The sequence below is a fragment of the Onthophagus taurus genome, chromosome 2 (assembly GCF_036711975.1).
Source record: "Onthophagus taurus isolate NC chromosome 2, IU_Otau_3.0, whole genome shotgun sequence".
NCBI lineage: Eukaryota > Metazoa > Arthropoda > Insecta > Coleoptera > Scarabaeidae > Onthophagus > Onthophagus taurus.
The window spans coordinates 23,557,000-23,581,588 of NC_091967.1; the positions used below are offsets into that span (position 1 = coordinate 23,557,000).

General features: G+C 32.9%; 1 protein-coding gene across 7 annotated transcripts in view; it reads right to left on the reverse strand.

The window, feature by feature from the left end:
- Positions 1-14,924, reverse strand: part of LOC111415419 (PDZ domain-containing guanine nucleotide exchange factor) — a 126,570-nt gene extending 111,646 nt beyond the window's left edge. For 6 of the 7 annotated variants that reach the window (XM_023047113.2, XM_023047111.2, XM_071194519.1 and 3 more), the window contains exon 1: positions 14,622-14,924. The gene's annotated coding sequence lies outside the window, so the exon portion shown is untranslated. Of the gene's footprint in view, positions 1-14,498; positions 14,568-14,621 lie in introns of all 7 variants that reach the window. The other variant, XM_071194518.1, reaches the window with a different exon arrangement.
- Between the last annotated feature and the right edge of the window lie 9,665 nt (positions 14,925-24,589).

Sequence of the window (24,589 nt, forward strand, 5' to 3'; positions counted from 1 at the left end):
ATAGGTATCCTATAAATAGACGATTATCGATGTTTTAAACGATAACTCCTTATAAATAATTACTTTGTAGGTTATGAAGATTAAAATCCTTGAAATCACAGTTAAATCGTAATTTCATTACTCAACTGACGACAAAATCAATGAGTTAGAACGTAAGTACAATCGAACCGATTTTCCGGCGGAAATCTAACCAATTGTCCCAGGATTTGTGTTGCCATGAAAATTACGACTTCGCTTAATGAAACGAAACCCGTTAAAGTATTCGCGGCAAAGGAACGGATTCCTTCTTGTTCAATGAACGGGACAAGAAGTGGGCGTTGAATCGTGCCGAACGATAAGAAAATATCTGGGATATCGTCTTTGGAGCGCCACCATCATCGCGAAGATACAGGACACACAGGTGCACGAAGTGTTTCGGTTCAATGACATACAGAGAACCTTCCCGTTTTGCCATCGCATTGGTTCTTCTATTATTGCAACGGTATCCCGACGATCGTGTAACGGATTTTGGTTTAATATGAACCAAAAAATTAATTTCTTCATCTCTTATATATTGTATTAACTGGTATTTTTTATTAATTAAATCTGAATCCAATCAAATTTTAACTAACTACTCACTAAAAGTTAAGTTAGATATATGTATAAGTTAAAAAAATGTCAGATATAAACTCCTCCAAACTTCTTGAAATATACTTATTTATATTAATTAAAACCCTTCCATGGAAGGGTAAAATTCGAAACCCTTTTCCGGTATTATTTTCCTCGGTCCACCTGCCAACGGTTTTTGGTGTCATCAGCAGGTGTACCATTCAAATTTAAATTAGGAGTACACACAAAGAATTACATTCTTTTACCAAACCAAAAAAAAGAACCTTAGACAAACGAATCCTTTCAAACACTTTCCCTCATCCCAATTGAAAGAACCAAAAACAAACCATACGGGATCTTTTACACATCACAAACAGTGAGTGAAAAGGGGAACGAGAAACGCCGCAATTGACATACTTCGCTATTCACGTTAAAGTAATTTTATGTCCTCAATCTCATCGGTTTAAATACAAATTTATGTCGACGAGTTTCGCTTCTTAACGAGATTTTATTTTATTACATTACGAAAGTTTCGTGATTGATTCAATTATTGTTAATTCAAAATAAAGTATTTGACACACTTCGTCTTATTATTGAGAGAAAATATGTTTGTGTTAAAAAAATGTTTGTTTTATGTGGAATGTTTGTTTTATTAAATAATGAAGCACTATTATTCATAGAAATCAGACCGTGTGGTGGTCTAAAACGGCTAAATCTGCTGTTTATTTATGGTAACGGCGTTATTAATAGTAAAGATTGTATTAAGAACACAAACGCCACCCGCGGTGTCCGTTTTAAGTCCAAGAAGATAGGTTTTCATATTCTACTTTAAGAGTGATGATGCGGCCCAACAAGGTGATTCATTTGGTTCTATTTGAACGTCTAAAATACATTTCTTTAAATAAAGATAGTCTCTTTAACGTACATTTATTGTCAAATCTTTTCTAACGTGACTAATTAAAAGTTGATATTAATTTATTTTAATCATTTGGGGGAGGAAAAACAAATTGATACAAAGTAAGGTGATAATTAATGATTTTGTCAAACGAGATGGATGTGTTGGCGTTTTGCCATTAAACCTATATTTATGAAAAGAGTGAATTTAAAACTGTTTGCCTTTTTCTTTTAGTCTGTTCCGGTTATGCTAGTTTGCACCACACCGCATAAATACTAAATAATTCTTAATTATTGGATTTGTGTTGAAGAATCATCTGAGGAGTTTCCAAAAATAATAATAAACTACCTTTATTTCCAGAGTAAAGAGAACAAAACAATAATAATAGTCACTATAATCCAGAATAAAGATAACCAATATTTAAAAAGAAAAAAAAATAACTTAAATACAAAACAGTTGGAAATCCTAAGGCGAAGTTCAGAATGCATTTTTATTCGTTCCTAGTACATGTCTACTCCTAAAACAAAAAGTATTAATTGATTCTGCATGATTGACTTATAACCTATCTTATATGTATATGAGCAATAAAAAAATGAGATGTTAGATATCCTGAGATGTTATTTTGTATTTTTCTTCAGTATCTGATTCCGTCCCCCTTGATAAAGATAGGGTAGATGATCCCTATGCTCCATTCGTAGAGCATATCTTCGTAGTCCAAAATTGCTCGTATACTTTGTGTAACTGAGAAGTTAGTTGAGCCCCTTCCTGTTTGAAGAGTTCCGCTGGGATTTATGACGTATTATTTCTTAGCATTTGAAGGGATTCTTCTATCTCTGCTAGGATTTATGCTTTTGTCACGTACAATTTCATATAAGACAACGTTATTTTGTTAAGTAATCTGTTATGAGCTAATATTCTTGTTGTAAGCATTATATTATTTGCTATATGTTTTTGTAATTTTTTTGTTACCCCCGTGGAGTGTTAATTTAATCCAAATATTCATCTCACTCTCTTTTAACTCAGATTTTAGATGAACTAATAATGTAAAATTTTATTAGTTATATAAAATTTTGGAACTTTTCGCCATTTTGAGAAGAAATTAATCCATATTAATAAAAATTTTGCAATTGCTTTTCCTTGCAAAATCAAAGCAAATAGATATAGTAATTACTCTTGTTGCTAGCAATTGCTTAAAAGTGCAGAAATTGCTTCTAGTCGAACTATTTTCTTAAAAAAATAGATGCAATTGCTTACATATGCTTAAAATGTTATGAATAAACTACGAATCTAGTATGGCAATTGCTTACATATTTGTAAGGTAGGTCGACCCCTGCATCATTTGTTTGTACAGTCAACTTTCAATCTCTACGACATACACATGAATTCTTATTCATTTAAGCCTTTTTAATTATGGCTAATATATGAATGTGCGTAAACGAAAAATATACAGTGTACGTAAATATTGCAAAGACGATGATTTCAGAAAGTTGAGTGATTGGCAAATTACTTTTTGACTGATAGTGGTGAAAGGCGAGGTGCTGCATTATCACCTATACAGCAGATGAAAATCTTTCTGCGACAGTTATCCGATCCGGGGTTTCAAAATTCTGTAGCTGAAGAACTCGGTATTCATCAGAGTCCTGTCTATATGACATTTATTTCCGTAAAGTAAGCAGTTTTGGAAAAAGCTAATATTTTCATTATTTTTCCTAGAAGTGCTGAAGATTTTGTACAAGCTAAACTGTTATGGTCAGAGAGATACCGTTGTCCAACTGCCATCGGTGCGATAGACATTCATGAGTTCGGGGATGAATATATAAACCGAAAAGGATACCCCAGTATTAACGTATAGGCAACATGTAATGCAAAAGAAATTTCTACTAGCGTAGACTGTCAATGGCCAGGGTCTGTACACGATAGCATGAACATATATAGCATTCTTAAAAACAGTACAGAAGAATCTGTATTGTTAAGATATGATGGTTACTCTATATCGCCTTGGATTATGATTCCCTGGAGAAATCCTACAACCCAACAGCAGCAAAATTATAATAACATTTTCTGTCGAGAACGTGTCATTATTGAACGTTGTTTCAGGCAATTAAAAGCGAAATTTCCTGTCCTTCAATATAAAATTAGGGTTCGATTAGAAAGAATACCGCAGCTGTGATAGGGACATCAGTAATAATAATAATATTCCTTTATTACCCAACAGGCATAGCCCAAAAAAGGATAACAATATATATTACATAATGTAATAATACAATAATATGTATCTGTATGTGAGAAAAGAAAAACAAAAATTACAAAAAATTCAAGAAATTAACAATTGACCGAATTATAAAGAAAATAAAAATAAAAACTAAATAAGTGAATTTACATGTATAAGTGAATATACGTGCAGGTGATCACTGATTGTCTGGAATCCTGTTGCCCACTTTACAGAGAGTGTATGTTGGCGCCCTAGCATAAGGAATGACGAATACGCAGCTATATCTTGAGTTACTCCTTGGAACAACAAACCCTAGTCGCTCAAGAATGAAAGGGCAATCGATGTTATATTCGATAAGCCTTTGTAGAAACCTTTCATAAAACGCGTTTCTTCTGTCCATCAAGGAAACCATATTGTGTCGTGCAAGCAAATCATTTTGTGGTATACCTCGCTCAGGGTAAATTCCATCAAATTTGTAAGAAAGAAATTTTAAGAATCTACGATGGACTCGATCAAGGCTTAAGAACTCACATGCATATAAGGGACTCCAAATCAGGCAAGCGTATTCTAACTTACTCAGAACGTAAGCACAATACAAGGTCTTTAACAAGCTGACACTTGTGAAATATTTAGACATACGCATCACAAAACCTAGGGACCTAAAGGCCTCCGAACACACATTATTGATATGTTTTTTAAAATTAAGACTTGCATCAAACAGGACCCCCAAATCCCTGTACTCCTCAACACGACTTAAAGTGCTGCCAGCAATATTGTAAGGATATATGCATGGTGACGAGCATCGGCTATAAGTAAGTACACAACATTTATCTATATTAAGGTTAAGTTTGTAGGTTTTACACCATTGCACTATTGTGTTTAAGTTGTGCTGCAGCTTATCTGCATCTGCCATCGATCAGACTTCGGCATAGATCTTGATATCATCAGCATATCCCAACATTCGACAATCAATTTTTAGAAGTAAGTCATTTATGAAAAGAACAAATAATAGAGGGCCCAAATTTGATCCCTGTGGAACCCTTGAGGTAAGAGTGAACTCATTAGAAAAATATCCATTGTAAGCAACATAACATTTTCTATGTTGCAAATAAGAGGCCAGAAGTTGAATTGCTGAAGGAACAAATCCGAAAGAGTTCAATTTATACAAGAGAATTCTATGGTCAATCAGATCAAAGGCTTTGCATAGATCAGTGTATACAACATCCACCTGTCCACGTCTATCCAAGGTGCTACAGATAAACTCGGAAATCGTAGCCAAGTTGGTAACTGTAGAGCGACCGGAAACAAAACCATGTTTGGGAGCTGACACAAAGGGGCACGTGCAGGTGTACATAAAAGAATATAATAACTTTTCAAATAGTTTAGCAAAATTGGAAATTATCGAAATTGGTCTATAGTTTGAGAGGGACATACGATCATCCTTTTTATAAACAGGCACAATTCTTGATCGTTTCCATCTTTCAGGAAATTCGCAGGACGTAATGGACAAGTCAATAATAAATTTAAGAGGGCAAGCAAATATATAACGGCAATCTCTGACCATAAAACTTGGCAACAAATCATCTCCAGCAGTATGCTTATTAGAAAACGTTGCCATTAATTTAATTAGCTCCTCTTCTGTAGTGGGATGAAAAGAGTATGGCAACGGATTGAAATTAGATTCAGTGAAAGTTCAGTCAGTAGATAGATGAAATACAGGGCTTATCAATTACTATTGCATCGTCAGCTCCAGCAGACATAGTGCCTAAAAATATATATCTTTAGTTTAGAAAAATTGTAAATATAAAAATTGTTTTTAAAAACGGGATTCTTATGTACATCCAATATGTCTAATAATAATTTTTTCCAAGGTTTATATGCTATAGCTTTATTGCCTGTCTTATTAATGTCGAACTTCTTTTTTTATTTCGGCTTTCATATTACTAATTTTTTTGGATAATTGTTCTGTTGTACACATTAAAAATTTCTTTATATTGTTTTCTTTATTTAATTTGAGGAGCCTGTGATTTGTTAAGAACAATTTTATGTTCCTTCAATTTGTGGACAAATATTAATTGCTTGTCAATTTCTTCATCACTGTTAAATTTGTCACTTCCACTAGAATCTGCCATGGCACAGAATGTTGCTTAGTTATTAACGTTGTTTAACCCATGATGTTGTATTAACGTCAACACAGTAGTAAAAGTTGAACTATCTAAATTTGCAGGTTGAGACCTGTTCGAATAAGCAATGGCTATAGAGAGAGATGTAGGAACGGCAGCATTTGCTTAAAAATTTTATTCATGTGATGATCTAGCCATTGCTTTTATTGCTAGCTTTTACTTGTGAAGCAATTGCTTTTCCTAAAAAGCGATTGCTTAAAGCAATTGCTAAAATTGTATTCATTAGGGCCATTGAATTGATTTAATCTAACCTATCTTTTGCTCAAAACCTTGAAGAACTAAAGTTTTTTAAGCATACTCTACCTACACGCTGTTATTGCAGAGTTCATTTCTTCTAATAATGTTAATACTTATGAGATTTAAGAGATGTAATGTGATACAAACTATGTTTCACATTTCGAAAATATATTGACTCGTTGTGCATATTGTGGAGCAGTGTTTTGCTTTTAAGTTTTATCTTACCGTACATGGAAGGACTCATAAGAAATATAAAGTATTGTATAAATGAATAATCGTTGTTTAACTAACATTGCAATAAGCATATTAATAATAAATCCGGAACAAAACTATTAATTTAATTCGAATCTGAATTACAAATATTAGTATACAAGCTACCGTTTATTTAATTTATTAAATTATTTGTTGAATTTAATTTGATGCTGTCACCATTTCTAGAAATATATTGCAAAGCAAACAATATACCATTAATTATATTAATAACCAATACGTTTATATTTATTAAATTTAATTTGGCATTCTGCATTATACAATATTCAGCTGCTATGTTCAAGTTTAACATTTAACTCCAAAATATATCTATGTCTAAATCTAAACTCATTTGTAGGAAAAGTCGATTATCTTCTCTATTCATTATCAATTCTTCAATGCTGGAGAATCTTTAGCAATTATTTAATAAAGAAACTAAACTGTTTAATCTGTTGTTTATTAAACTGCATTGAAACGTGGGAAAAAAATGTGTAAATAAGATACTAAAGAATCGTCAAGATTATAACTTGGTTTAACGTGTGAACAGGCTTTAAAAAAAATAAAATAAATATCGTAAAAATGAATCATTTTTGCTAACATCTACCTAAGTATATACCTATTTTAGTGGAAAACGTCGGAAATTGGTGAAAATGTACCTTAGCCCATGAACCCAAGAATGACAAATTTCTGGATAGCGATGCGCTAACCGAATGCAAGATCTTTTTCCACATGAAAATTCGAATAATTGACATGAACTACACAACAATCCAAACGCTGCCTTACTGACTCAATTATACAAATAAATTTCCAATTAGATAATGTAATATGTCTCATTACACACTAATTACAACATCGTTTAACCGTAACAGGTAAAATCTCAGGTCATTATGGCCCTTTATGCGTCGAGCGTAAAAAGGTTATATTTATTAGTGCACATGCTGAATTTACTTATTGTTGTAGTGTTTCAAATAAAACATTAGTAAACAACAAGATTTAAGCTCATCAGATAAGTTCTGCTAATACAGAGTCACTACAGTGTTTTAAAAAACACCGAGATTTGATACTACTTTGACTAAATACTAAAAACTCACAGTAAAGTTATACTGTTAATAGAATAGATACTTTTTTTGTAAATAAAGTATAGATTCAAAAAGTTTTGCAATAGATTAAATAAATAATGCATTATGCTAAATACAACAATATTTTTAAGCTTAAATCTAGTGGAGTGCGTAATAATTTAAAAATTGAAGATTAATTATTTATTAAAGAAAATGTCACCTCGCGAAACCCTAAGTTTTAAGCAACATTAACGTTGTATTATTAAATTATTAATCGTACAGTGGAGGAAGCAACAGAGGAGAGTAACTCTGTGATTCCTTATCACAGGTAGGCTCTAAACAGTGAATTGTTAATGAAATATATATTGATAGTTCAACACAGTTAAATTCATATACTACATTGTATACTAACAGTGATATATTACAAGAAACTCTCAAGGTTGTTAAGGAATTTGTTGAAAAAAAAGAAGGCGTAATGGAAATGTAATATTAAAAAAGATTACGATTTCTTTTTTAATATTACATTTCCATAGATCAAGTATTAGAAAAGTCTTGTGTCAGATTGTAGATGTAAATGCCAGCACAAAGTCAGCGTTTATTATTAGGGGAAGATTTTGTTCCTATATATTGAATAACTGCAAGAATACAATTTTCTTAAACTGAATTGGAAGGAGAATATAAGAAGCCTTGGTGTATGGTCAACATGTAAAGGTATGCCAATCTGTATTTTTAACCATTCATGGAATAAAAAGGAGCAAAAATACATTAAACATATTGCTACTGATCATAGAGATCACCATGAAAACCACCACTGTCGAAGTCAACTCAAAGACAGTAAACTCAGACTATACTTATTTTTTTATCTTTATAGTCCAATTTCACATATTGCATAGTAACCAAAACTCGCAGTTCAAATTTTTGGAAAGCTTTAGCGACTATTTTGGAGTACCTTGTAAGGATTAATCTACGACTTGGGAAAAATTGACATAGAACGTCTGCTAGGAAATAAAGATAAGTGCAAAGTAAAATGCCGATGATGTCTTCTTTGATTATGAAAAGCATTTTCCACATGTATAGCCAATTATGGCATAAACAATTTGAATGAGAATACTGCCACAATGTATGTACCAAAAGTATGATAAAAAAGGGCTAAATGAAGTATTCACAGCACTGAAATAAGAAAGTATACCTGTTTAATTATTTCTCATAAAACAAGACTAAGACTCAGTTTGTTTTTATACCAGCTGTGTGTCAGATTTTTATCCCATTCCATGGCGTTCAACGATGTCAATAAATAAATGTTTCATATCAATAGAAAAGCAAAGACTAATTTAAAAGATTGTCTTGACTTGTAAATATAATACAGTAAGTAATGTGGAATCAGAAATTCGAGATTGCGAAGCGGATTACTATTTCAGAATCGGATAAAGAAAATGATTATCGAGACGAAATCTGTAACCATACATCGAAATATATTGCGCCTAATCTTGACACATTTTCTCTCCTATCATAATTTTTGAATTAAGCGTTCTTATTTACTACATGTGTTAATTCATAAAGTTCATAAAATAATAGAACAATTCCATTAATTTTAAGAACAAGAGTCCGCAAGTAAAAAAGTGAATTAAATAAAATAAACTTCGTAAATTCCTCCATAATATCAAGCAGCAGACAATTAGTTCCTATCTAAATATGCTAACAAATGAGGCGGGGACTAATTATTTCTTGTGGAGAAGCAGTAAAAGTCTAAAGTGACCAAGAAGGTATATTCCTGTAATAAAAAAGAAAATTTGTTATCTTGGACAAAAACTATTCAACATTCACGTAGGCAAGCTCGCATAACTACATCCTTTGGAATATAGTGACTTAATAAAATCATATTTAATCACATCGTAGTAAGTTCCCATCGTGGTCATCAAAATAAACCGGACGAGGTCATCAAAGCAACATCAACAGAACCGTTTGGTAGCCGGCTAAAGTGTTGGAGAAGTGACTTAAAAGTTACAGAATACTGTAAACCTAATTGACGAACTTAATTGGCTAAAATCTAGTGAGTAAAGATGAACGAAGGAAAATCTATCCATATAAACTTTACGAATAAACGTATCGATTACATTCTTGTCATTATTTATAAAATTATCGTACCATATTCTGACACAACTAAATACCTTGGCATACACCTCAAAAATCGTAAAACTCATACATGAAAATTTTGATGTCTAGCTATAGAAGTGTACTAAACAAAACAAAATTATAATAATAGAGAGCTTCCATAATAAAGACATTCGAGGTATTGTTAATGCGTCAAGAACGCCAATTACAAAATTCGCAGCTAAATATGAGGATAGTCTTTTCAACCACCACAACACCGAAGACCTATGCTATCTAGCTATGGGGGTGTACTAAGCAACACAATAATACCATAATAAAGAGGTTCCAAAATAATGTCCTTCGAGATATTGTTAATGCGTCAAGAACGCCAATTTATGGCTACTCGCGTCATTACAAAATTCGCAGCTAAATATGAGGACCGTCTTTACCACCATCACAACACCGAAGGAATCCAACTTTTCGACAACAGTAGATTAGTACGCCGCCATAGGCTTAAAAGAATAATACTTTCTGATCTAGTAAAGTGACTAAAACCAAAGTTTAGTGAGTTGATAAAACGAACGTGTAACCACTACTATTTAAGGTGGTTAACGTAACAAGTAAATTGACAAAAACGTTTAATAGCAATCGAATTGAACATATAAGTGACAAACTTCGAACTTGTTTCTGAAGAAGGTTGCACATGGCTTAACCCGAAAGTTTCTACTTCTAGGTCTAGTGTTAGTTCTAGTGATAGTGCTAGTGTTAGTTCTAGTTTTAGTTCAAATTGAACATCATGTCGACATGGGAGCTGATGGAAACCTAAAAAGTTCTTTTAACTCTGCTACTTTGTTGGGCTCAACTTAGATGTGAACAGCCAGAAATTGCCAATTGTGTTGTAAATAAATTTCTTTCATGTACTACGACTTACCGTTGTGATGTAAGATTTTTTAAGTATTCTCAAGCGTTGGTTTCAGTCAGCGAAGTCCAACATTATGTATCAGCCTCGAGATACGAAAGACAAGGGTGTGCTTGAAACATGGCAACCTTTAGCAACGTACTGGGTTGATTAAAAAAGTCAGTAAAACCGAACCTAATCCTACACCTTTCGATTAGAACGAAGCATTGACTGAACAAATCAGAGACTGCCAAGTCTGTTCCTGCAGCCTTGAATGTTTCGGAGATTTTAGCTTTATGACACTTGACTAAAATGTCAAAGCAATGATATGGTTTCAGACGTGCGCTATATTCAAGCGTTGGTTTTGTCAGCGAAATCCAGTTTTATGTGTCGGCCCTGATGAATAGACTGCAATATTAACGAAAAACACAAGGGTGTACATAAAACACGGGTATAATATAACCTTAAGCGATAAATTGTACCCTTAACAGATTGTTAAGTATAAAAAAAATCGGTATCCGGAGCATGATACAGAAAAACTTTTACAACAAAAGTTGTAGCAAATTGTACCCTTAACACATTGCTCATCAATACTTTTGCTCCCAGATGCATCAATGTAGAAAGTTTTTCAAAAATATGAAAATTTGAAGAGTATAAAGAAAAATAGGAATCCGGAGTATGATACAGAAAAACTTTTACAATAAAAGTTGTAGCAAATTGTACCTTTAACACATTGCTCATCAATACTATTGCTCCCAGATGCATCAATGTAGAAAATTTGTCTAAAATATGAAAATTAGAAGAATATAAAAAAAATTAATATCCGGAGCATGATACAGAAAAACTTTTACGACAAAAGTTGTAGCAAATTGTACCCTTAACACATTGCTTATCAACACTTTTGCTCTCAGAAGCATCAATGTAGAAAATTTTTCTAAGATATGAAAATAAGAAGAGTATAAAAAAAATCGGTATCCGGAGCATGATACAGAAAAACTTTTACAACAAAAGTTGTAGCAAATTGTACCCTTAACACATTGCTCATCAATACTTTTGCTCCCAGATGCATCAATGTAGAAAGTTTTTCAAAAATATGAAAATTTGAAGAGTATAAAGAAAAATAGGAATCCGGAGTATGATACAGAAAAACTTTTACAATAAAAGTTGTAGCAAATTGTACCTTTAACACATTGCTCATCAATACTATTGCTCCCAGATGCATCAATGTAGAAAATTTGTCTAAAATATGAAAATTAGAAGAATATAAAAAAAATTAATATCCGGAGCATGATACAGAAAAACTTTTACGACAAAAGTTGTAGCAAATTGTACCCTTAACACATTGCTTATCAACACTTTTGCTCTCAGAAGCATCAATGTAGAAAATTTTTCTAAGATATGAAAATAAGAAGAGTATAAAAAAAATCGGTATCCGGAGCATGATACAGAAAAACTTTTACAACAAAAGTTGTAGCAAATTGTACCCTTAACACATTGCTCATCAATACTTTTGCTCCCAGATGCATCAATGTAGAAAGTTTTTCAAAAATATGAAAATTTGAAGAGTATAAAGAAAAATAGGAATCCGGAGTATGATACAGAAAAACTTTTACAATAAAAGTTGTAGCAAATTGTACCTTTAACACATTGCTCATCAATACTATTGCTCCCAGATGCATCAATGTAGAAAATTTGTCTAAAATATGAAAATTAGAAGAATATAAAAAAAATTAATATCCGGAGCATGATACAGAAAAACTTTTACGACAAAAGTTGTAGCAAATTGTACCCTTAACACATTGCTTATCAACACTTTTGCTCTCAGAAGCATCAATGTAGAAAATTTTTCTAAGATATGAAAATAAGAAGAGTATAAAAAAAATCGGTATCCGGAGCATGATACAGAAAAACTTTTACAACAAAAGTTGTAGCAAATTGTACCCTTAACACATTGCTCATCAATACTTTTGCTCCCAGAAGCATCAATGTAGAAAGTTTTTCAAAAATATGAAAATTTGAAGAGTATAAAGAAAAATTGGTATCCGGAGTATGATACAGAAAAACTTTTACAATAAATTAAAGGGCAAATTGTACCCTTAACACATTGCTCATCAATACTTTTGCTCCCACATGCATCAATGTAGAAAATTTATGAAAAATATGAAAATTAGAAGAGTGTGGCTATGAAGTATTAGCCAACATAATAATACAATAATTATAAAATTAACTTTTGGCAGACTTTTATTTTGCGTCTGTTGTGTTTTGCATCAAAAACAATTGTGTGAAAATATAAAAATAATAACAAATGAAATACAATTTTTATGTTTTTAAATGGAGCTGCTGCCACAGCAAAGAGTATAAAAAAAATCGGTATCTGAAGCATGATACAGAAAGAACCTAATCTTTCGTACGTTGATATAATTAATGCATTTTGTTCTTATAGTTGTTTTTAATTGCATATTTGAAAGTTATAAAAGTAAGATGATATCAATGTTTTAGGGTTCGTCACTCTATAAACATTGGAAAAACAGTAACTTGAAATATCCGTAATAACAATGGGGAATACGATGAAGTTAACGTCATTTTCTATTCGTATTTGTTTATATTTTATTTACAATTAGTCTGCAAAATGATGAGAAATACAATGCCGTAGATTGAAATGGATCGAAACTAACATCCTTTTTATGCTTGTATGAATTTGGTTATGTATGAAATTATAAAAAAAGAACTTGGGAAATTGCAATTTCCTTTAATTGTTAATGTGTTTCCTAAAAATGATGTTATTCCCAACAATTAGAATTTATAGAGTTGTCCGGTCTAACTTTTCAACACTAATAAACTTGCTTCCAGAATTATGGTGATCATAAAAAATTTTTTTTTGATAACAATTTAAATATAAAAGATAAAAATTCAAGGAACGTTTTTAGTTCCTGCAATAAATCCAACGTGATTAGAAAGAAATCAAACCTTTATTGGTTTAGCATTATTTCCGTACACGTTTTATCGTTTACTGTTAATTTTTCAAACGTGCCTACTTTTACGAATTTATTTAGCGTTACTTTTCTTTCTTTAGGAATTAAGTAAAAGTTAAACTTTAAATGAAAACAAATAAAATGTGTTGTCCAAAACGAATTACACATGTATATCGGCCTTGATTTAATTAGCTTAGTAATTAAATCACCTTATAAATATAACCGAATAAATAGTTCGACCAGGGAGAGAGGGCAGTGAACGGTAACCAAATTAAGATAATTAAAGCTACGATTAATTTAGCGTATCTAAAAGTAAGAATATTCGAGCAAAAAATAATATGAATAAATAAGTTTGAACTTTTATTATCTAAGTCTTTGATTCTAAATTCTAAAATGAAGGTCGTTTAGAACATTAAATTGCTTAACACGCGAAAGTTAAATTTTTTAAGTTTCTATCTAAATATGTCACTAAACTTTAATAATTTGGATATTTTTAAACATTATTGTGGACTATGATGTTAGATATTTTATTTATCTCTACCAAAACTAATTTTGGTCTATTGTAATCAGTTTCACAACTAGAACTAAAGCCTATTTTTACTTTTTTTATTGATTCAGATTAAGAAATTAATCTTTTGTAAACAAGATGAATACTAAAAGTGCTAACTAAACATTATGATTTATAAATAGATAAGGTAGTTTTCCTTCGTGTTATAAATTACAAGGTTATTAACATTTATCAAATCAAATTTATTTGAAATAAATGATTTTTATAATAATTTTTTGATGTAGTTTTAGAAATGTTTCTTCAAAATTGGTTAAAAATTATTGTAACAAGAACATAGTGTTATTGTCGTTTTATATAAAGATATAGATAACAACAACAAGAATGTTGTTGTTCGCACGATTAATTCCATTCTTGTATTTATCACTTTAGAAATAAAAAATCTTATTCACTGCAAGAATTCGAACTTTACAAGTATTACAAAAAAAATCACAACTGAAGCATTTTTAAAGAAAAAAATATTATATAACACTTGTAATACACAATATAAAAAAAATAAAGGAAAAAAAATCATGACGTAAAAGTCTTTGCAAAAGACTTCACTACGAACCCGATTCTCGAACCTGTCTTCTGTAGATGTCAGCAAACGCACCTCCTCAGTCCTCGCAGCTGACACGTTCTTGAATTTACTTAGGTTACGTCTTTAAATTTGAGGAAACCCCAAAAAACTTACCGAAACTAAATGAAGATTATCGCATAATCCAATTCCGAACACTTTTTCACATAAAAAACACCATCACTATACCGAAAAAACCGCGTGGAGAGGCCGAGAAATTTAGTAAACGAAACGAGCGCGTCGCGATTGAACGTTAAAATGATGACGCCAATGACGCCTTCTGCGCCAACGTTCAAGGTAAACTAAAACCGCGGTCTTAAAAGCCGCTTGGCTTGGCTGTTGGCTGTTGCTGCTATTGCCACCGGTGGAGGAACGAGTTACGTGTTAAGGACGCGAACGAAACCAACGAACACCAACTGGTGAATGAGGGAAAGAACGCGTTGTTGTGAAGAACGTTACGTTGCGCGGATATTTCTTCATTGGGTTAACATCGTTGGATATTTTCTGATAATACAACGTGACACAAAAATTTTTGAGAAATTTGCATTTCTTAATCCTTCTTTTTTGAAATCATAATACAGTTAATACAGTGAAATCGATATTGTGAATAATCAGGGGGAAATAAACCGTTGAATATAATGAGGTGTTCAAAATTTCGATGTAACGAATGATGTAATATATTTATGATAACAATATGTACATAATATAATAAACATTTTTTTGGAATTATTTATCACATTCAATTTTATTTACAAGGTAATGATAAAATTTGTTAGGATTGATAAAAAGATCTAACATTTATTTGGTTATTGAGTTGAAAGCTTTTATAATTTATTAATAAATAAATACTGAAAAACTATATGTCTAAAAAGCTTGTTGTAACAAATCAATAATATTGACAATACCTTAGCATATTGACTTTACACTGTAAAGTGAACAATTTGATTGAGGGTAAATATTGATGGAGTATTCATAAAAATCCGGATTTTCTGATTTTCGGGCATCCATACTGAAAATTGGAGGAGATATTGACAATACTGTTGTCCATGTAGGGTTGGCTCCAATATTTCCATCAATATTAGTGTAATAAACTCAACATTCACACTTAAATACTTTTATTTAATTGTAACAATAACAAAACATGTCCCAGATGATTTGAAAACTAACTGTATATCCCTGTGAAAACTAAAAGGATTACTAAACCCCCTACACCCTGGTTTAACGACCATATAAAATTTCTAATTGAACAACGAAATGTTGCTTTTAAAATTTTTTCTAAGCACAAAAATTCAGAAAACAAAAAGCAGTACTGCACGCTAAGAAATCTGGTTACGCGAGAATATCGAGAAGCCAAAAGAACTTATATAAATGCCTTGTACAGGTGTCCCAATTTCGATGTCCGCATAGGCTATCTCCGAAACTACAAGAGATAGAAAAAAAGTAGCTTACATGTCATGATCTCGTTTTTCGAGAAAATGCTAATGCCGAAAACTCCGAACAGCAAAATCTATCGGCAAAAACTGAAAATTTTGCGAAAACGACAATCGCGAATATCTCACTTATTATCAAAGATGGAGTATTATAAATAAAACATTATATGGGCAACAAAATAATTTGTTATTTTCTTCTGATAACAAATATATATAGCTTGTGGGGTATATTTCTTATAGTTATTGAATAATTAACAAAAATTCATTTTATTCTGTCTAAAACTAATGTATGTATTTAAAAGTTAATGTTGCTATGGTGATAACCATACATACTATGATGGAATATAATGTATCAATTTTTTTTGTTCTTTCTAAAACTATTGTATGTATTTAAAACTTAATGTTGTTATGGTGATAACCATACCATGATGGAAAACATTGGGTACGTTCAGCAGGTGTCAACAGTTGAATTAAATCAGTCAGCTAGTTGTATGAGCTTTAATACAGCGGAACGAAATCGGCTGAACAAGCAATTGAGAATTAGCAGTTCAGCATAACCTAAAACTATGGCTAACAATAATATTTTTGAAAATTTTGTGTTATTACAAGAGATAATGGATGATGATGTTGATTTTAAGGCTCATTTCATTTTATACACTTCTGCCAGTTTTCAAAATTAAAGGGGAGAAACAAAAAATATTAATCCTAACCTAGAATTTCACAACCGCTGACAAACTAAGCGCAGATTACTTACGTTGAGATATTTACTAAACTGCTGCGTAACAGCGCTGACTTAGCATATCGTTCAGCCGCGCCTGCTAATATAGCAACTCAACAGTTGATACCGGCTGAACGTGCCCGTTGTTTCCAATTATTGCCAAAGTTTGTACCTAGTAGTATTTAAAAATTCACTAACAACTCTAGCATTATGTGCTGGTGCTCCGTCATATTGAAAATATATCATTTGAGACTTATTTAATGGAAAATTGTGGACCAAAGGCACAATGTGCTGCCTTGATATATTGGGGTATTACCTGAGTTTAAGTTTTTATGGTAGATACTATATGCCAACATTCTATTATCTAAAAGAGCACACCATACATTGAACTCCAACCTTCTTTGAACAGTCAGAGACTTGATTGGTCCAGATGACATTTTGAACAAACAGCAGATTATTTAATTTTTCTAAATATCATCTACAAAATTCTAATCTTAGATTGACATCTCCGGCACGTAAATAATGAGTTAGCCTCGCTTTGTATGGTTTATACATATTTTTCTTTCATATTCGGGAGCAGCGGCTTTTGGGTCAGACGTCTTGTTCAATTTCTCTGCAAGATGTTGATGGATTTATCGCAAGTGAAGCCAACACATTGACTTCATCCTCTTGCAGGCCATTTTGGTGTGTTTTAGCACGTGGTTTGGGGAAGGACCAAAAATCTATTAAATTTTCTGCTAACCGGCTGAAGGTTCTTACGTGCGGTTGTCTTTTTTCCGGATACCTTGTGAAATATAATTCCGCGGCTAACGTCGCATTCTTATCTGATAACATATAGCATTCCATTATGTTACATTTTCATAATTTTCGAAATTCATTGTAATGTTTTATCCAGTTTTGTTATACTTTGATACCTAACATGCTGGTGCATCGTACCAGCTCATAATGATAGAGTTGTAATAGAATTTTTAAATAAAAACTTTGGCAATTATTTGATACATTATGTTCCATCATAGTATGTATGGTTATCATCATAGCAACATTAACTTTTAAATACATACATTAGTTTTAGATAGAACAAAATGAATTTTTATTAATTATTCAATAACTATAAGAAATATACCCTACAAACTATATATATTTGTTATCAGAAGAAAATAACAAATTATTTTAGGTCATAGCCAACTATGGTTTCTATTTAAAAAAATGAAGTTACGTCTAAAATCTCGAAAATAAAAGATGGGAAAAAAATTCTTTCTACGCCACTGAATTCTTCGTAAAAAGTTGCCCATATAATGTTTTATTTATAATACTCCATCGTTGATAATAAGTGAGATATTCGCAATTGTCGTTTTCGCAAAATTTTCACTTTTTGCCGATAGGGCGAAAACAAAAGACGATAGCTGTTCGGAGTTTTCGGCATTAGCATTTTTTCGAAAAACGAGATCATGACATGTAAGCTACTTTTTTTATATCTCTTTTAGTTTCGGAGATACAAAAAAAGTAGTAATGTACAGTAATAAGAACACCAAGATCCCATGGAAAGAATTGAACAAGTTGACGTCCGCCCAAAATAAAAAGGATAATCGGCTTCCAAAGCATTTTAATAACATTAATATAATTAATGATTTTTTCGTTAATTCTGTACCAAAATTTGACCATGATAATGGCAATTTAATTAATTATTATTTAAATAACCCTAAGGCAACCATAAACAAGTTAGTTTTTCATCAAGTTACTGAGTATGAGATCCTCACAATTTTCGAATCAATAAAGAGCAACTTGGCTGGTCACGATGCCGACGGGCAAAATAAGCACATGATTTCATTATGTCTCCCCTTTTTGCTATCCTATGTCACACATATTATTAATTATAGTTTAAATCATTCTGTAAAAAAGAAATCTAACCCTACTGATTTAACCGACCTACGCCCCATACCGCTCCTGCCTATGTTATCAAAGGTGTTGGAGAAAGTGATAGAGGGTCAACTACGTAATTTTATAAATAATAATAATTTATTACCTGAACATCAATCGGGTTTTCGGGAGGGGTATAGCTGTACAACAGCGTTGCTAAAGGTCATTGATGATGTTCATGAAGCTATAAATGATAAATTGGGAACGGCGCTTGTATTGCTGGATTTCTCTAGGGCGTTCGATACTGTAAATCACGAACTTTTGCTAGCTATTTTAAAATCCAGCGGACTATCCCTATCTGCGGTTAAAATGTTTCAATCTTTCTTGGGTGACAGAAGGCAGAGAGTTGTATACAATAACTCGAAATCTAATCTCCTTCCCATAGATTGCGGTGTTCCTCAGGGATCAGGCATTAGCCCTATTTTGTTTGCATTGTATACGTCGCGAATTGGTGAGTGTCTTGATTATGTACAAAGTCACTTTTATGCTGATGACACGCAACTATATTTATTTTTTCGTCCAGAATCGGTGGATTTGGCGTGTGCCCGTTTTAATTCTGATCTTAACAAAATTTCGGAATATGCGCAACAACATTCTCTTAAAATTAATCCTACTAAATCTCAACTTATTCTTATATGCAACGATTCCTTCTATGAGGCAATAGCAAGCAACATGAACATTGAAATTAATGGTATACAATTAAACATTTCTCAAGAAATAAAAAGTCTAGGTGTGATTATTGATAGAAAATTAAATTTTACATCTCATATCAACAAATGTTTAAGATCATGTTTCTACAATTTAAGGTTAATTTTTCAAAATCGTGATCTCAATAAAGGCATTTATTATTATTATTATTATTATCTATTGAATTGTCACCTAAAAACCCAACTCTGTCAAAGTATGGTCCTTTCCCATTTAAACTACTGTGACGTCCTTTATGGGCCACACCTTAGAGCTCGAGATATGCAGCGAGTCCAACGAGTACAAAATGCATGTTTAAGGCTGATTTTCGGTGTTCCGCGCACGGTACACAGTATTTCTCCCAAACTTAAAATAGTTGGATGGCTTAATATGACAAATCGACGTCTGTTACATGCTGCTGTGTTGTACAACAAAATCCTCGTGGAAAAAACTCCGCCCTACCTTTGCCGTAAGATTCGATTTAGATCAGATATTCACTGCATCAATGTCAGATATCGGGGACTATTAGATGTAATAAAACATAGAACAGAATCTTTCAAACACTCTTTCACGTACAATGTGTCATTAATTTGGAATAAATTGCCAACAGAACTCCGTCAATTAAGTAACCAAAATTTTAAAAACAAATTACATCGCTGTTTGCTGACTCAGCAATGTGAGCACCAGGGATCCCATTCTATATGACTATCTACCTCTGCGGGGGAGAATAGAATAAAACAAAATAGAAAGTCACTTTGCTTTTTCTGAGTAAATTTACATATTATACATTTTTTTTTAATTCTCTATTTATTTTTGGGTCTCGACCGAATTTAATAATTTAATAACTTATTTACCAATTTGATTTTTCATTTTGCTATCCTTTTATTTTTTTTATTTTTATTTCTTAAATTTAGTCCCTTTTTGTATATATATATTTTTTTGTATATTTTTTTATGCTTCTTTTTACGTTTGAAGGCTTAGGTAGAAGATCAGTCCTCTGGCTGAACCTCGCCCTTCGTCGATTATGTACTTCTAATTGTGTTTGGTTTAGAGAGAAATAAAGACCTTTATTATTATTATTATTATTATTAAACAGGTTTAATTCTTACTTTCTACATTACACTTAGTTCAGTTCAAGCCGCGCACCTGTGAAGAAGTGGTGAAAATGACCGACCCATTAACTGACGTTGTTGATGTTCAACACGATGGAGATACTGTTGGTTCATCCAGTTCTCGTGATGATGAACAAGATGCTCTTCGTAATTTCATCGAGCAATACGAACTATCTCCAGAAGTGTGGAATCCGACCAACCCAATGTATTCCAACAAGGCGGAAAGAAATTCAGCTCTTGATTGCCTCAACAAAAGAGAGGATGTCAAAAAAAAGTTAAACAGTCTAAGAACAAATTATAGAAAAAAAATTTAAGAAGGTTGCCGCATCAAAGAGGTCGAGAAAGAGCGCCGACGAACTTTACACACCTTCCTCATGGGTGTTTTTGCTTTATCTTTTCTTGAGAGGTTCAAGAAACCAGTACAGCAGCAGCCGACAGAAACAACAGCGGATCAAGTAAGTTTAGGTGAGAAATCCATTTGTTTGCACAGGGACTCTATTTTAGCCCTAGTTGTAGTAAACTATTTTTAGTTACCTCGTTTCAGTGAGGTTCCATTATACAGAAAGGAAAATTCTCTAGTTCAAGTACCTCGATTTAAGCAAGCTTACAGCCTGGGTACGTACTGTACTGTATTCAAGGCGGAAGTATTTGCTATTGATATGGGTGCTAAAATCCTTCTTGAGGGAGGAGTGAAGAACATGATAGTACAAATTTCTTAGACAGTCAAGCCGCTCTCCAGGCGCTGCAAGCCGTGAAAGGTGTCGGCTCTGGTTAATGACTGCAAGAGAACATTAAACACTCTGAGTTGTGATAACAGAGTTTCTCTGATCTGGGTCCAAGGTCACTCTGGGAGTGCTGGCAATAAAGCGGCAGATGAGCTAGCACGACAGGGCAGCGCCCAACCAACCAGCAGTTGGTGTATCATTTGCGATGGCCAAACATAAGATTGGACTGTGGGCTGAAGAGAGACTTCGCCTACTGTGGACCAGTTCTCCTACAATGAGACATGCTAAGGTGTTTATTAACATCGCCACTGTCAAACCCGGGAATATTTTAGGACTTGCCCGTAGCAGCATAAAAGTTCTAATGGGTGTCTTTACTGGGCACTCCCGATTAAAAGCACACCTCAACTTGTTGGGTTTAGCCGACGATCAGATTCTCGATTTTTGGGTCGCAGTTCACCGAGCAAGGTATTAATGTTCGTTAAGTGCATTGGACTGCACTATGGAATTTAGCAACGATATCTATCGGGGTACAATAGATCCTTAGGGTCGTTCTTTGAAAAGTACTTTGTCAGGCTGACAAATTTTCCACATCTCTACTACGATCATTTGAGGTGAGGTACAGTTCATTTTCTTTCATTAAGGAGTTATATAAGTAACAACAGGCAAGAGTAACTGTTGTAGCTTTTGGTGGCTGTAGATTGATAGGTTTTTGGAACACACCAAACTGTGAACTCAATATCCCGAATGCATTCTCGCGTGACAACGTTTCATTGAATATTAAGTAATCTTTGAGAGTAAGGTTTCAATAAATTGTTATGTAATGCAAATGCCTCAGTTTCAGTGGCAAGCGTTTGTAATAATTGAAATTCTAATCCTTCTTTGATCGTATAGGTATCGTTAGCCAAAATAGAAATACCATGTTATTTTTTTCTTTATCAACGATTTGTTTTTCTACAACCTGGCTACAGATGTTAGTCCATTTTAGACATGAAGCAGTGTCAATCTGTTAATTAAAATCCTTTTGTTGCAGATTTAAAAGTTGTTGGCAAAACACTCGATTCTTGTGCTATCTAAATGGTACATTTTTTTGTCACGTACTTGCATATTTTTAAATTTTCTAAAAGGTGAAACAATGAAACCGTCCACAATTCACCTTTTTAATGAAGGCTTGAAACGTATATAAATTTTGGACAAAGTTCCTTTTAAATAGGGAGGATATGCTATAGACGAGTTTTATCTAATCATCCAATATGAAAACTTGTTTATTATCCACACTGGTAGCAAGTGTCTTATAATCATAATTTTGTCTTCATAAAAGCCCAAAATCAAGGTATATATCGTCACCTAAAAATTATTTTGAACCGTGTCCAAAAGACAATCTTACTATGTGTAATATTGTATTGTACCAATGATAACAGAGCATGGAACCACGTTACATAAAACTTGGTACCACTAATTTTAACATGAATTTAGACATAACCGGTAGTCACAACCACGAAAGAAAAACGATCTACTAACTTGTAAATACAAATTACTCCTTTATAGACGTAAGGGACTTGGTTCAAAATAATTCTCAGGTGACAATATATATCATAACTATACATATATACCATTAAACTCATTATTTATTGTTATTAATTGCGACGAGAAAGATTTAACAGCTGCTATAACATCGAACTATGAACTTTTCTGTATCACTGGTATTTTCCTTAAGAGAAGTACCAAGTATTGTCAAGTATTTGAATGTTTTTCACTGAAAATAATTAGGATTTTCATCAATAACATTAACACACCTCAACAATAATAATAAAGTACAATTTCGAAGATTTAAAGAGATCTGACAGATTGGCTCAGCAGATATATAGAAAACGAAACGTTTACATAAAATTTTTAGGTTTAGAATTCTCCAAAGTTAAAAACTTAACTTATTATTTGTTTATATCTTGTTGTATATAAAAGCAAGAAAAGGTGGTAAATAGACGGATGACCTGGACAAGTTCGCTGACATCGATGACACGCTGACCGACAGGCGGATACGCTCTCAAACGACTTTGTTCCTGTCTGTGGCCACATCTTAGATTTATAATAAACGTGAAACTTTTATCATATAGAGTCATAGATTAACTTTAGCTAATCTCTAATATGAATCGATTTTAAATTGTATCCCATCTCAGTCCCCTGTTCCGACACCCTTGCTAACTGCTATCCAATGAGGTAGAAATGTTTTTTTGGAAATGACTCTTAATGCCATGCTTTTGAAAAGTAATAATATAGGATCTGTATTATCACTTACATTTTCATCTTCTTTTGGTTGATTGGCACTGTTTTTATACTTCGACTAATTTCAATGGCACGTCCATCCTCCTCAATGCTACGTCCACTTTGTTGAAGGATTTTTTCGCCGGGTGAGGAGGCTTACGCAGTTCGATCATGCCCGGAATACACGAGCCTAGTTTTGTACGCTAGAATAGCAAGCTAGTGCTAGTAAGCTAGCAAGCTAGTGCATCTATCTTCGTGTATACAAAACTAGCTTTATTCCAGGCTAGTAAGCTAGTGTCTGAAGCCAGGATAGTTTAATAGCTTGCCGTTCTACTTTTAAAGTTAATATGGTTCCTCCACCAGTGATTTCGCTGTCCTGGCTTGGGTTCAGCGTCGTGTGGCCGGGGAAGATGGTATCCAAGCTAGTATCACGGACGTGTTGTACCGTCAATACCGTCAAACGTCTGCAATGGTACTGGCTTAAAATTATTGGCATCATGTAAACAGCACTAGCATCTTCCAATCGGGGGCAGCAAGCCAGGACAGCTATCTAGCTTGCTATCCTAGCTTACAAAATTAGGCTCGTGTATTCCGGGCATCATTCTAAGAGCTATGCTGGCGGTAGCCTACCTAATGACAGAACCTCACTAGCCGGGCAGGTCAAGGATGAGAACTCTGACGAAGATAGATATCCTGATCCTCCCGGTTGGGGGTTGAGCTGTTGGGCCAGCTCCTCATCACTCGTAAAAAAACGTAAAATGCTAAAAAAACGTAGACAAAGCCTCGGAATAAAGGATGGTCAACACGGAAAAAGACAGAACGTGCGGAAAAGGATGATTAATTACGGAACGTGGAATGTTAGAGGAGTAAGAAAAAAGTTGGGTTCGGTCAGAGATAACATCGGAAAAGGAAAAACTTAATATAGTACCTTTTCTTTTATAAAAGAAACAGGAACCGAAATGACAAATAGATCAAAGGGTTTAAAGAGGAGTTTTAATATCATCAAAGATTAGAATTGGATCAAGCTAAGATAAGTTACCGTATGTTATCACATCTTCTATAAATAAAAAATGTCAATTAAGTAATTTTGAGTGATTCCAACAATCTTCTCTAATTGAGATAAATTTGATTTATTGCGATAAGATGGATTGCCATTTCCAGGAAACTGAATTTTGTAATTATCAGAAAACATTTATCAATTACTTCCTATTTTCATTTAATTTTACTCATGACAAAATGG